The 14,177-nt window shown below is 44.3% G+C and overlaps 1 protein-coding gene across 6 annotated transcripts in view; it reads right to left on the reverse strand.

The window, feature by feature from the left end:
- LOC146833305 (uncharacterized) overlaps positions 1-14,177 on the reverse strand; it is a 328,801-nt gene that overhangs the window by 1,131 nt on the left and 313,493 nt on the right. The gene's annotated exons all lie outside the window — the stretch shown is intronic.

Consider the following 14,177-nt stretch of genomic DNA (forward strand, 5'->3'; position numbering starts at 1 on the left):
TTAATAACTCAAAAACATACACGATGGCCTGCGGTCCCGGAACAAAGAAAGCGCCTTGTTCAATCTTTTTAGATGACAAGAGGATCGAGACCACAGATCAATTTTCCTACCTTGGAATAAATTTCGACAGGAAGGGAAACTGGCACGCAGCTATTAATGCCAGACATCTAGCCTTCACTCGAGCAATAGGCGCCCTGAAAATTTTTGCGGCCAAACTAGGTGGAAGACCTGTGAAAGAGTTGATTGCAATTTATAAAGCTAAATGCATCTCCACTGCCACTTATGGAGCTGGCCTCTGGGGCATTGAAAACCCACAACTGATACAAAAAACAGAAAATCAGTTTCTACGCTATTTATTAGGAGTTTCTAAATCAACAGCAACTTATTTTATACATATTGAGCTGGGTCTATTGTACATTTCAGACGTTATTAAAATTGCGCCTATACTATTATGGCATAAAATTTGTGTTACCCCTGAGACCTCACTAAACAGAGACTTAATTACAGATTGTCTTAAACTTGATGGAATAAGCAACATTAAATGGCTCACCTACGTAAAAAACATGTTAACGGACCTTGGACACCCCGAGTTTTTTGCGAGGCCATCAAGTATGGAAATGGTGTCCAGAAAGTCGTTAAGAGAGTTGGCTCTCAACCATCTAACAAATAACAGATGGAATCTGGAAAAAATTAAAAACACAGTCACTGACTTCCAACAAGTAACTGTATATGAAGGGCTTCAAGGGTACTTGTCGATCCAGCCAAATTGTTATGCTCGAATGTTATTGACCCGTCTCAGATTTGGTATTTTTTTTCGTATGATTACTTTCCCTGTCTGTAATATTTGGTCAAATGAAATTTTACCATGTCCCTGTGATGATATCTCTGCTCAATCAAATATCCATTGTGTTTTATTTTGCAAATTTTATCAGTTGCCTAGGGGGGGCTTTCCTGAAACCAATTTTAAAGGCTTGGGGCATCCGCACTTGTAGACCAGCCATGATTAGGTTATTACAGCTAGAAAACGAACTTATCATCTCTGCAGTAACTAGCTTCCTAAAACTGGCCATCAAGTTTCGGAATTCAATGCAATCACCCTAAAATGCACTTTATGATCCTTTATATTGATAATATTTTTGACTGGTATGACAGCTCTGATTGTCTTTGATTGTTTTTAACCATTTTTTAACTGCTTTTATTTGCATCTAATTTTTACTGTATTTCCTAATGTATGCTTTTATGATTTTGATCTGAAAATCGAATAAAGCTTTCTTGACTTGACTTGACTAGTTCCTCTTCTTCTTGTTACACACCAAGTTAAGGAGTCAGACAGTGTGTGCTGCACAGTCCCCTACCCATTCCCTTTCTTCTAGTTGCCTCACCAAGCTGCTCCTCTCAAGTGCACCCGTTGCGTTTCTTCCTACAGTCTTTGCTGCTGTCCATTCTCCCACTGGGCGACTCTCATGCATGCTCTGCAGTTCCTTCCCTCTGCTCTCCCTTCTCTCACCGGGCCACTCCTCTCAGGTACTTGGCAGTTCCCTTGCTGCTCTCCCTTCTCCTGCGATGTCGCATCTCTCGCATGTGTTCATTCTTCCTTTCCTACAGCCTTGTTGAGATACCATCTCCCTTTTAGATGCACTACTCATGCTTCACCAGATTCTATTTTAGGACCTGAGGCTCCGATTAGGCTTCTCTTTCTTTACTGCCAAAACCTCAGCAGCCACTCAAAACATTTATAAACAAAACTACATACCCATGAGTATTAAGTAGGCCTCGGTGGTGAACTTCGCTCCGTCCGCGGAGTTTGTGGAGTTTTCTGCACTCCGCACTCTGCCGAGCTCACGAAGTGCAGAAAACTCCGCTTCACGTTGTGCAGCGGTAAGTTCGCGATCGCAAACTGTAAGTTTGCGAGCGCGAGCTGCCGCTCGGGTAGAATTTCTACCCGAGTGGCAGGAATACCAGCAAAACTGCATTTCACACTGCAGTCCGCCACTCGCCGGAACTTTGCTGAGTTTTTTTGTAACTTCACGGAGTTTAGCGTAGCAAAACTCAGCGAACTACTCTCCGGCCGAGTATTAAGCACCCACTCCCTTCAAACACTTTCTTTCCAGTCCATCAACCACAGCACCTACAGGTCAATAAAACAGAGAAACACCTTCTTGCGGCTTCTTTCTTCGCTGCTCAGCAGTCAAGATGGGTGTCTCTTTTTTTAAGTGAAGTAAGTATGTTTATTGTTTTATTATTTAAAATCTTTACAATAAAAAACTATGAAAGTACATTAATTCTGGTTGTTTAAAATGTCAATAGAGACATTTACTTTAGATGATCAACGGTAATTTATCATTTTTGTACATTGATAAGGAGGCAAGGAGGTAAAGTTAATTAGTCAAAAAGGCCTTGGAGAACGGCAGGGCAAATATGGTGAGGGGTGTTTTATTAACACTGTCCAAGGAGGTGACTATTTCCTCAGTCAGGGAGGGATAATCAGTCTGTTGTTAGAGCATGTTGCGATACTAGCCCCAGGCGATGTTTTGCTGCTTTTATGAGTGCCTTTTCCACACCATGGATGTACTTGACTGTTCTGGCAATGAAGCATGCATCTGATGAGTTGAAGACGGTCAGGATAGCTCCCCTGCAGGTGTGCACCCAGTGCTGTTTCCATTGGGGGTGCAAAAGTTTCCAACAAATTCTAGGGTGGTTGCGCAGAGCCAGATGCGGTGGATCAGGTTTTGGAATGCAAAGCCACAAAGCCTGCTGGCCGTGTCTCTTGCTGTCCTCATCCAGGGCTTGAGAAATGGTAGAAGAAATTGGGTCCGATTCACAGAACTAACTTAAGACAAAATCCTAAACTTACTACCATTTTGGTATTCACAGAAGGCACTTACTCATTTTGGTATTCACAGAAGGCACTTACTCATTTCGGTATTCACAGAAGTTAGGAGTCCTAACTTTAGGACTCCTAAATGACTTCTGTGAATACCGAAAGTCTTAAAATTAGGATTTTTCTCAGTTTAGTAGTAGTATAGTTAGGACTCCTAACTTTAGGACTCCTAAATGCCTTCTGTGAATACCGAAAGTCTTAAAATTAGGATTTTTCTCAATTTAGTAGTAGTAAAGTTAGGACTCCTAACTTTAGGACTCCTAAATACCTTCTGTGAATACCGAAAGCCTTAAACTTAGGATTTTTCTCAGTTTAGTAGTAGCAAAGTTAGGAGTCCTAACTTTAGGACTCCTAAACTGAGAAAAATCCTAATTTTAAGACTTTCGGTACTCACAGAAGGCATTTAGGAGTCCTAAAGTTAGGACTCCTAACTTCTGTGAATACCGAAGTGAGTAAGTGTCTTCTGTGAATACCAAAATGAGTAAGTGCCCTCTGTGAATACGAAAATGGTAGTAAGTTTAGGATTTTGTCTTAAGTTAGTTCTTTGAATCGGGCCCACTGTTTTTTTGTCTTGTGGTTTAGAGCTTCCACTAGGTACAGCTGAGATCTCAGGGATTTATAGCTATTCAATACAACCCAGGTGTGTTGGCATTTTGCTAGGGCTACCATGTCCTCTAACGATGCTGGAAGTTTAGATGATTTTGATATTGCCTTTTTGAATTGGGTTAGGCTTGCTGAGGTCAGTCACAATTCCGCCAGGCCTCCGAGTTTTTTAGCTTGTAGCAGAGAGTGGCAAAAGCTGCTCCTCTTGCATGAGACTGCTTTATTAGCCCAGACTTGAGCCTGATTTGTGCTTATGAGGTGCTTTGGGAGAGATGAAAGATTCACCTATATATGTAAACTGAGGTTTTGTCCAGGACCAAGATGTCTCTACCACTCAGTGCTTCACACCCATAGGCTAGGGTCGGTACTATTTTTGCTCTGGTGGTTTCAAGAATCAGGATGTAGGAGGGCCCATTTAGGTGTCTGAACAGCCCTGCCAGGCGTGCTGCAATGGACATCCTTTTCTTTTTGATCTCCTCTTTGTGAGACTTGTAAGAGCCGTTGCTGTTGAATGTGAGGCCAAGATAGTTGTAGCTGTCTGTTTCATCTATTCTGCTCCCCCGAAAGCCCCTTTGAAGGCCTTTCTCCCAGATATAAATATTTTAGTTTTTTTACTGTTTCATTTCATCCCATTGGTCTCAGCAAACTCCTCTGTCGCTTTCAATGGCCGCTGCATCCCGACTCGTGTTCTACTTAGTATCACCAGGTCATCGGCATAGAGTGCATTAGATAGCTGAGCAGACCCTAGTTTTGGGGCATGCAAGTTGGTGAAGAAAGTATTGGAGGAAGATCAGCAAGGAATACATTGAATAGCAGCTGTGCCAATACACATCATTGTTTAAGCCCTATGGTTGTTGGGATGGTCCTTGAAAGGTTGTCTCCATTCCTCAGTTTGATCCTTACCCAAGTATTGGTATATAGGGTTTCTATCGCTCTCAAGAGGTAGGGTATGATTTGCCAGGTCTTCAATTTTGACCATATCCTATTCTGGTCCGCTCGATCGAAAGTGGCCTGAAAGTCAAAGTAACATAGGTAAAGGGAAAGCTTTGAGGGTCTAGGATGGTCGAATATGAGCAAGAGTGCCATTATGTGTGTTATGGTCCCTGTATTCCTGGTGAACCCCGTTTGGTTGTGGGAGATAACAGAGTTCAAGTCGGCACAGTGCCCGAGGTGCCAAAGTAGGACTCCAGCGTAATATTTTGCCTCATTGTCAATCCGGGCTATCAGCCTATAGTTTCTTTGGTCAAGTTTATTCCCTCCTTTGAAGGTTGGTGAGATGATGGAACCTCTCCAGTTGGGTAGGATTGGTCCCCCATTTAGACTGTGATTGAAGAGTGGCCACATTGCTTCTGCCCATTTAGCTGAGTTGGTTTTATAGATTGATTGGGGGATCCTGTTTGACCCTGGAGTCCCGGTGTACCACTCCTTAGTAATCTGTTGCTGCACCTCTTCAAGCTTGATTTTAATGGTCCCTGGCTTGCCTGACTTCCGATTCGGTGCAAGTCTGCGATCTGGTCCTGTGATGTCTCATCTGTTCTCGTGCAGGTTGGAATTTATGTCTGCTTGAAGGTTGAAGTGGGCTGTTAGAAAAGCAGCCCAGTGTGATTATGGCACATTTGAACCTAACTTCCCGTGGATGGATTTTTTCAAAGACTTCACTGTGTGCCAGAAATTCCTTGTGTTGCTATGCTTGAGGTCCCATATAAGTTTTGCCCAAAAGGTGTAGGTGTTTTCTCTTTCAGATGGTCCAGTTTCCCAACCAGGGATGTACCCATGTGGTCCTTCCTTGCTGTACCTAGTTGGATCTGTTCAGAGATGTCCCACTCCTGTTCCTGGGCCTCATAAACTTCACTTTTGATGGTGTAGCCTATTAGTGTAATTTTTAGGTCGAGCCTAGAGCAGCGCATGCGCTGCTTGCTCGACTTTAGTAAGGGGCTTTTCAAACTGCTACCCGCCAGCCACCAGCTTGCGGTTACGTGCACAAGCACGCGCGCCTCGCTCTGCCTCGCCAATCATTGCTGCGTGCGCATCCCTCGCGTGCTTAGCACATCATCACGATCACTTTCGTTTTCACCGCGATGACGGCCAACAAGTGCCACTGTAAAAGCAACACTGCCTGCCAGCAGACGTCACTGTGAGAGCCAAAATTCCAGCTCCGTCAACTGGGTCACCATAAGAGCAGCACTCCTAGTCCCGAGCTGCAGGTATAGCAGTAAACAAGACAGTTCATATGTCAATTCTTTATATATCAATTACGTCATTCATATATGTATGCTTCAGTATTTCATGAAAGGCCGTCAAGCAATAGTGTAATAATACAAGTGACACAGTGAATAATAAGTGCTCGGTGACAGTGTGCGTGATATGTACAGTAGTTTAAAATCGAGAATATTCGAAAGTGGCCAGGGGGTTCAATAGTAAGGCTGCGTAATGGAAGAGTTCCTTTTTTGGCGCAGATTCTATGCAAAGGTCCACATAATAGTCGACGTTTCAACCCTAGTGCTGCACTCTTGATAGGTCAGTGCGGGTCTTCATCAGGACTTGGATAACCGGTGACGGCCTGTGATTGACAAAAGGACTAGGTCAGGTGTGTTGGCATCAGTGAAAGAACCTAAGTACTAAGGGTGGCAAGTAACTCACCTTAGTATGATTGAAATAGAATTCAAAATAGTCTGGGCCTGTGGAGTTGGTAAACATCCAGCTTGAATCTCAGGATGGGTTTGCAGTTAGTTATTCTGTGTTGGTGAAGGGCCTGTAAATAATTCATTCAGGATCAATTAAAATCATTATCTCCCAAATAGGGGGGGGGGGGGGGGGGAAACGATCAAAGTGAGAAGGGAGCCTGACTTGCTCACCTATGTAGTATGCGAGAGCAGTTGAATCACTGGTCCCGGAACATTCGGGGCTCCACAGTTGTATCTAAAATAGGTTGCATCTAGAAAATAATAAATAAATAACGGGACGTTAGAATAATCAAAGTAAATACCCACTGCATCTCGGCCGATTAATGGGTCGAATATTGCAGGGTAGGTGCTCACCTAATATTGTGCGAAGTGCTGTCTACAATCCAAGCGCTTCTAATCCCTTAGTGTGGGTAGTAGGCAATAGTGGCTCTTCATCCGAAATTAACTGTAAAGAAGCAATAGTCAGGTTGAAAAACCCAAAGAGCCTTATAGGGGCAAGGACTAAGAATATACGGGCGCCTAGGGAATTCTCAATTACCTCATTCGGAAGATCGGGCGGCAGGCCAAAGGTCCTGGCTCGTCTGATTGAATCGGCAGCAGCGTCCGGAGTGAGTCTGCATAAAAAGCCGAGAATAACGTGCGCGTGTACGCCAAACGCTGTGGGTTGCTAGGCAACGGGTGGCGCTGGCGCCAAAAAACGTGACTAATCGTCATGTGTTACCAAGGTAGCAAGGTAAACAAATACGTCACATGAGAAAATTCGGCTTCGTGGCGCAGGCGCCAACGAACGTGACTAATCGTCATGTGTTACCAACGTAACAAAGTAAACCAATTCGTCACATGAGAATTCGGCTACGTGGACACTCATGCACCAATTGCAGAGTATCGAGGCACAGAGTGACTGTTAGCAATTGTTAACCTGTGGAGTACAATAGTGCACGCATTCTAATGTATAAAGAGCTCCATGCCATGCAAGAAGGCGCCGTACTCTGAACGGTCAGCATAAACATTTGAGACACAGATTCAAGTCTCCATGCATGGTTCACAGTGTGCTCGAGTAAGTTGCCGAGGTACAAGTAACATGACCCATTGACACCAGTAATTCGTGCTACATGGTACGGTTCACAACAGTAATTCATATAACATAGAGTCATACATTCATGTGAGCAATTAGAAATTACAATGATGTGCTCTAAAGTTAGAAAATGCAGGTTAATACATAAGTGAGGGATTCAGACAGTTCTATGTTTTAGACAAAAAACTAGTGTATACTGGTTTGGGTCTGACTGAGCATAGGGGGCTGATTAGAGTAGGCCCATTTGTTTCGAGATCTCCTCCATCTCGTTCAACCCATTCTGGACTGAATTAAGCAAATGGATCCATCTACACTCCTTGTAGCTCAGTATCCTCACAATCGACCCACCTCTGGTACTAGGGATGATTTTTTCCAGTACCCACCATGTGATGTTGTTGGGAGAGTGATTGTGTGATGCAAAATGTTCAACCATAGGTGCCCCGTGTACCTTACATCTTATCCTACTCATGTGCTGCAAAATTCTGACTTTCACTTTCTGAGTCGTTTGTCCCACATATGTGAGTCCACAGGGACATTGGATGGCATATATAACATTCATACTGTTGCAATTGGTAAACTGTGTGTGTAAATGTGGTTCCTTCATAGCATAAGTCGCATGCCTTGCATTGCCCACATTTGTGGTGTCCAGATACAGGTGCCAGCCCCAGGAGATCCCTAAGGTCAGGTTGTTTGAGGAGGAACATCTGTATAGTCTGGACAACCCACACTTGAATGCCATCTCAGTGTGGAAGCGTTATATAGACGACGTCATTATGATCTGGTCTGGGAACAACAGCGAACTCAATAATTTCTTCACCTGGCTGAATGCGAGATCAACCGACATCCAGTTTACAATGACATGTAACAACGAAGCAATTGATTTTCTGGACTTAACATTCCGTTCACAAGATAATCTGCTATACTGTGATCTGTATCGTAAACCCATGGAAAGAAACTCATTACTTAAATACCAGTCCCATCATCCACGCAGCCTGCGAGACAATCTCCCGTATGGCCAATTCCTCAGACTGAGGAGGAACTGCACAAGAAGGACAGACTATTTCAGGGAATCTGAAATATTAGTGTCCAGACTCAGAGAGAGAGGTTACCCTACAGGTCTACTCAAGCGGGCAAAGAAACGGGCATGGTATTGCCCCCGGGAACAATTGTTAGAGATCAACCCAAAACAATTGGAGACAGACAAAATAGTCTGTGTGACAACATTCAACACTAAAAGCAATGAAATAAAGAAAGTTGTGAAGAAATATTGGAACCTAGTCGCGAGTGAACTACAGATATCGCAGGATCCCACATTTGCCTTCAAAAGAGGCAAAAATATTAAGGACTCGGTGGTGAATGCATACTTGGACACACCCAAACAACCTGACCTTAGGGATCTCCTGGGGCTGGCACCTGTATCTGGACACCACAAATGTGGACAATGCAAGGCATGCGACTTATGCTATGAAGGAACCACATTTACACACACTGGTAGAACATACAAACTTTCCCAGTTTACCAATTGCAACAGTATGAATGTTATATATGCCATCCAATGTCCCTGTGGACTCACATATGTCGGACAAACGACTCAGAAAGTGAAAGTCAGAATTTTGCAGCACATGAGTAGGATAAGATGTAAGGTACACAGGGCACCTATGGTTGAACATTTTGCATCACACAATCACTCTCCCAACAACATCACATGGTGGGTACTGGAAAAAATCATCCCTAGTACCAGAGGTGGGTCGATTGTGAGGATACTGAACTACAAGGAGTGTAGATGGATCCATTTGCTTAATTCAGTCCAGAATGGGTTGAATGAGATGGAGGAGATCTCGAAACAAATGGGCCTACTCTAATCAGCCCCCTATGCTCAGTCAGACCTAAACCAGTATACAATAGTTTTTTGTCTAAAACATAGAACTGTCTGAATCCCTCACTTATGTATTAACCTGCATTTTCTAACTTTAGAGCACATCATTGTAATTTCTAATTGCTCACATGAATGTATGACTCTATGTTATATGAATTACTGTTGTGAACCGTACCATGTAGCACGAATTACTGGTGTCAATGGGATCATGTTACTTGTACCTCGGCAACTTACTCGAGCACACTGTGAACCATGCATGGAGACTTGAATCTGTGTCTCAAATGTTTATGCTGACCGTTCAGAGTACGGCGCCTTCTTGCATGGCATGGAGCTCTTTATACATTAGAATGCATGCACTATTGTACTCCACAGGTTAACAATTGCTTACAGTCACTCTGTGCCTCGATACTCTGCAATTGGTGCATGAGTGTCCACGTAGCTGAATTCTCATGTGACGAATTGGTTTACTTTGTTACGTTGGTAACACATGACGATTAGTCACGTTCGTTGGCGCCTGCGCCACGAAGCCGAATTTTCTCATGTGACGTATTTGTTTACCTTGCTACCTTGGTAACACATGACGATTAGTCACGTTCGTTGGCGCCAGCGCCAGCGCCACCCGTTGCCTAGCAACCCACAGCGTTTGGCGTACACGCGCACGTTATTCTCGGCTTTTTATGCAGACTCACTCCGGACGCTGCTGCCGATTCAATCAGACGAGCCAGGACCTTTGGCCTGCCGCCCGATCTTCCGAATGAGGTAATTGAGAATTCCCTAGGGGCCCGTATATTCTTAGTCCTTGCCCCTATAAGGCTCTTTGGGTTTTTCAACCTGACTATTGCTTCTTTACAGTTAATTTCGGATGAAGAGCCACTATTGCCTACTACCCACACTAAGGGATTAGAAGCGCTTGGATTGTAGACAGCACTTCGCACAATATTAGGTGAGCACCTACCCTGCAATATTTTCGACCCATTAATCGGCCGAGTTGCAGTGGGTATTTACTTTGATTATTCTAACGTCCCGTTATTTATTTATTATTTTCTAGATGCAACCTATTTTAGATACAACTGTGGAGCCCCGAATGTTACGGGACCAGTGATTCAACTGCTCTCGCATACTACATAGGTGAGCAAGTCAGGCTCCCTTCTCACTTTGATCGTTCCCCCCCCCCCCCCCCTATTTGGGAGATAATGATTTTAATTGATCCTGAATGAATTAGTTACAGGCCCTTCACCAACACAGAATAACTAACTGCAAACCCATCCTGAGATTCAAGCTGGATGTTTACCAACTCCACAGGCCCAGACTATTTTGAATTCTATTTCAATCATACTAAGGTGAGTTACTTGCCACCCTTAGTACTTAGGTTCTTTCACTGATGCCAACACACCTGACCTAGTCCTTTTGTCAATCACAGGCCGTCACCGGTTATCCAAGTCCTGATGAAGACCCGCACTGACCTATCAAGAGTGCAGTACTAGGGTTGAAACGTCGACTATTATGTGGACCTTTGCATAGAATCTGCACCAAAAAAGGAACTCTTCCATTACGCAGCCTTACTATTGAACCCCCTGGCCACTTTCGAATATTCTTGATTTTAAACTACTGTACATATCACGCACACTGTCACCGAGCACTTATTATTCACTGTGTCACTTGTATTATTACACTATTGCTTGACGGCCTTTCATGAAATACTGAAGCATACATATATGAATGACGTAATTGATATATAAAGAATTGACATATGAACTGTCTTGTGTGTTGCTTTCAATAGAATATTGTATATTTTCTGAATAACGCTTGATTATGCCCAATGTGTAAAGTAATTTTTTCACCCAACGGAACCACTGTTTACCTTATAACTTACTGCCCAAGTTCTGAGGGATACTGGGTTACCCCATTATTGGTTTAACTGGTATAGCAGTAAAAGCGCCCGCTAGCTGTTGGGTGTCAGTGGCTGAGCAATACTTCCAAACTTGCTCCTATGATATTAGTATGAGAGAGAGCCTCTTCTCTGGCCCCCAGGTGCCACTGCAGTGCAGCACTACTAGCCACTGCAAGCAGATGCTACTGGAAAGGCAGCACTTCCTGCTCAGGCCAGCAGATGTCACTGTGTAAAGGCCATACTTCCAGTCTTTGCCAGCCATTGCCTCAGGAGCCCTCCTGGCAGCAGTAGCAGAGCTCCAAATTCCTTACCACAAGTGAGTCACTCGAAGGTCAGAGCTGCCATTGATTGTTAGTAGGTGTTGCTACAAAAGTAGGTCTCGCAGCCCTCTCCAGCAGGTACCACTGTAGAGCAGCACTACAAGCCAAGGCCAGCAAGTGTCATCGCAAGTGCGTCACTCCCAGCCCTAGCCAGTAGGTGTCAATGCCTCAATTCGCCACCCCCTTATTCGTGAAGAAAATATAATTAGGAGTCAGAAAGCATGTGCAGGTCACACCTGTTTTAATTTTGCTTCTCTGGTATCCTTGGAGTATCACATGCAGTTTAAACATGCCTACCTTATTCGTGAGGTATAAAACATGAAACAACATCCATAGCATTGGCATAGCCAATAGGTCTCGCTTTTGGGACCTTATAAGTATTTAGTTATGCAGCACAATATCCTTGGTGCAACACCATGAACTGCTGCATGGCTAAACACTTATAAGGTCCCAAAGGTGAGACCTATTGACTATGCCAATGCTTGTTAAATTGCCTGTCACTATTAGTAGGGTTTTGGATTGCCATCTTTCAGGTCAGCGATGTGGTTTATTAGTTGTTTGGACAGCTCTGTGCGAACTTTCCGCGTTGGTGGTACGCAGACGTTTATCAGCGTGAAGCGCTGGTCTTTCCCCATGATTGTGAGTGTTAGATGTATTGTCTGAAATCTATCATTTTCAATTGTTGGAGCAATGTAGCTCATTGTGAGTGCTGTTGATAAGTATACTCCGAGGCCACTTTTCCATTGTCCAGATTTGGCTTCTCTGTTAGCTGGGATCAGGACGTGAGAGATTCCCGGGATTGAGATTGGTTCTGGTGCCCAGGTTTCCTGAAGCGCTAATATTGAGAAAGATTGAAAATATCTCAGAAAATCAGGATCTTTGATATTGGCTTTCAGTCCATGGGTGTTCCATGAGCTAAGACTTAAGCTGGAGGTGGTCTGTTTTGGTCCAGTGCCCAAGGCGGTAATTCAGTCTATTGTTGGTTGCCAGGTGATGGTGCTCATGGCCCATCCCCATTCCTTACTTATCTCCTCCACCCTCTGGGTGTGGGTATTTCAGTCAGGTCTTTTGTCTGGGTGAGGGAGGCACCTATCACCTTCTTAAGGACTGGATAAGGAGCAAGTATAGATCTTTGTTTTGCAGTCAATATATTTTCTGTCCATGTAAGTGGTAGCTGGTACTCTGGTTCAAGGTACATTTCCACTAAGATCCCGCAGTTTAGGAATTGTTTGCTTTCGATCTGTGTCTCTTGATTTTGTACCCATTCTCCTTATAGTATTGTGTTTGTTTGATGGTTATTTACTTGGTTTATTAATTGATTTCTGTAGCTCTTTCTTTAAGAATTGCAATTTTCTTGTGTTTCAATTACCCGAATTGCCTCCGATTTTATAGTTGGCTTTCTAGGTGGCTCGACACCTTTGGTCTCTCGTGCAAGACCAGTGCGGTTCCTGCTCTCCACCCTCCCTCATTCCACAAGCTCAGCTACACCTTGCTGTCGGATTGATTTGGGTGGAAGTCTCAGTTGCTGATCCCCTCTTTGGTTGCGAAGTCTGCAATTGGGCGCTGCATGCATTCCTCTATTCCTCCCTAATTTTCTGCTCCTCCCTTGCTTCTCCTCGGCAGTTGAGCATGGCTGCAGTCACCTACTCGGGTCTGTATAATAGGAAGCTTGTTTTCTCTGTATCATCTGGGCATTTATTACGCTGTGAAACAGACACTCGTCCCCTTATCTCTACAACTCAAGACGATTACAATTTTAGATGTGGCTTCAAAAATTTGCGATCCTGTGGCTTTGCCACTCGTTGATGGGCCTCCCTGCAGGGCCTTGTTGGGGAATGCAAGAATTCTGGTACAGGCTGTGCCTGAAGAATGCTTGCTTCACCTCTGTGCTGTTAGAGGTTGTTTCATCCTTCCAGTGTCTATAGCCTTGATATTTAATCATGTCTGACTGTTAGCCCTATGATTCTGGCAAATATGAGCAGGAGGGCGAATACTATTTTGAATTGGTCTAGTGGAGGCTAAAGAAAGATATATCTGTTCAGAAATGGGTTAGAAAGGCCATGGCTTCAGCACTTCAGCCCATTACCGATCAATTAGAGCATCTGACCAAAAAGAAGAAATCAGCCTTGGCTCCCTCAACCTCTACTGAGGGAAATTCCTCTTCTCCTAGAGATAATCCTTCCAATTCGCCGAACTGGCCTCATGGGGCCGTCCTGGCCCACCTTTTTCAAGACTGGTTGGGTGAGCATCGATAATGTCCATGACCCTTCCCAGCCACCTCCTCAGAAGCCTTCCCAGGGTGATTTGGACACAGATTCTTCCTCCTCCTAACCCTCTTACTCCGATCCCCCTGTGACCCCCAAGAAGAAAAAAAAGAAATCCTGTGACCTCTCTGAAGTGCAGACAAGGCTCTGTGACTCAAACACTTTCAGTTTACACCAGAAGATATTGTCCACCCTATGTCCTCTGACTCAACTCCTGCCCCTGTGGTGGAGTACATGTAGGATTGTCTCAGAAAACCTTTTGATCAAGAGCTCCATAAAAGGCTGAGTGCCCCAGGCCTGACCTCACATGCAAGACAGACTGTACCCCAACATTGACCCCAGCATGCCGACCTTTTTGTAGAAATTTGCCAGGGACCCAAAAAAGGGCCTTGACGGCATGGGAAGTGTGCCAGGATAAACTCTTGGTCCCTTGGCCAAGATTTTGGAGATGGCTCGTGAGGCAAAGGCGACTGGTGCCATGATAGATCCAGAGATCCTGGCAGGCTAGTTGCAAAGGGCAAAGGGCAATTTGCCTCCTTGGAAACTCCAACCGCACCATCTCTTTGGAGCACAGGAAATCCCT

The sequence above is a fragment of the Triturus cristatus genome, chromosome 4_2 (genome assembly GCF_964204655.1).
Source record: "Triturus cristatus chromosome 4_2, aTriCri1.1, whole genome shotgun sequence".
NCBI classification, from domain to species: Eukaryota; Metazoa; Chordata; class Amphibia; order Caudata; family Salamandridae; genus Triturus; species Triturus cristatus.